Below are 1,445 nucleotides of genomic sequence, written 5' to 3'. Positions count from 1 at the left end.
CGGGCGGCAGGGCCAGGCCGGAGCGGGGCCGGGGCGGGGCGGGGCCGGCCCGGGGGCGGCGGGCGCGGGGCCCGCGGAGCTGCCGAGGCCCGGGCCCGGTGCCGGCGGCTGCAGGCGGGGCCGCCCCGAGCGCCGCGCAGCCAACCCGGAAACGGCGCCGCCGCCGCCGCACCCGCCCAGCGCCGCGCAGCGCCCCCCGGCGGCGTGGAGGTCCGGCCTCTCGGCTGCTCCCGCCATCGCGCCCGCCCCTCTGGCGCCGGGTCCCGCCACGCGAACCTCTCGTCGCCTGTCACCTGTCCCGTGTCACCGCGCCGCCACAGCCTGACACCCCTCTGCAGCCGTGTCACCCGCCCAGCCTCCTCCTGCCTGCACCATCGCGGCCGGTCACACGCCCGCCACTCCCGCGCCACTCCCGCGCCACTCCCTCACACCGCTGCGGACCCTCTCACCTCTGCCACCTCAGCCTGGTCACAGCCCTGTCACACTGTCACTCCATCGCCACCTCCAGTAACACTCCCTCGTTATTCCTGTCACCCCACCACATCTCGCCAGCCCCAAGGTGAGACCTGGAGACAAAAGGCTCCGTGTTCCTCAGGAGGAGCTCCCAGAGCCATGGCTGGCTGAGCTGAGGCACCTCCGGAGGTCACCGGGCCCAAGCCCTGCTCCAGCAGGGTCACCCAGGGCTGGCTCGTGTCCAGAGAGCTGCTGGACATTTCTAAGGATGGAGCCTCCACAACCTCCCCGGCCAGCTGTGCCAGTGCTTGGTCCTACTCGCAGTGAAAAAGTGTTCCCTGAAGTTCAGAGGGACCCTCCTGTGTTCCAGCGTGTGCCTCTGGTGCTGGCACTGGGCACCATTGGGAAGGGCCTGGCTCCCTCTGCTTGGCGCCTTCTCTCCAGTCCCTTGTTCACCTTTGTGTCCCTGCACTGGCCTCTCCCCGTTGTGTCCCTATCTCCCTGGCACTGAGCAGCCCAGCACTGGACACAAGGCTCTAGGGGTGACCCACCGTGGCTGAGCACAGGGGAAGCATCTCCTCTCTTCACCTCCTGGCAATGTTTTGACTAAGACAACCCAGGAGACCCTTTTAATCTTCTCTGTGGCTTATGTTCAGTGTGGTGCCTGCTAAGATCCCCAGATCCTTTCCAGAAAAGCTACTTCCCAACAGAACTGGATGTGGTTTTGACCCCTGAGATACTGTGCTAGTGACTGGCCTCCAGAAGGAGTTTGTGCTGCTAATCACCCCATTCTGGGCCAGTTTTCAATCGCCAAGTCCCGGGGGAGCTGCCAACCCCAGTTCTTCCTCAAGCCCCTCTGGGCTGGGTGCAGCCTGGCCTCAGCACCAGCCACCAGCCTGAGGTGACAGAGCAGAGCTTGGGACATGGGGCTGCTTATGGCTGGCCCCAAAACATCAGCTTAGGCTCAGGTGGAAATCAGCCTTGACTCCAAA

Source organism: Fringilla coelebs (assembly GCF_963513975.1).
Source record: "Fringilla coelebs genome assembly, chromosome: 14".
In the NCBI taxonomy this organism is placed as follows: domain Eukaryota; kingdom Metazoa; phylum Chordata; class Aves; order Passeriformes; family Fringillidae; genus Fringilla; species Fringilla coelebs.
This window is presented reverse-complemented; position numbering follows the sequence as displayed.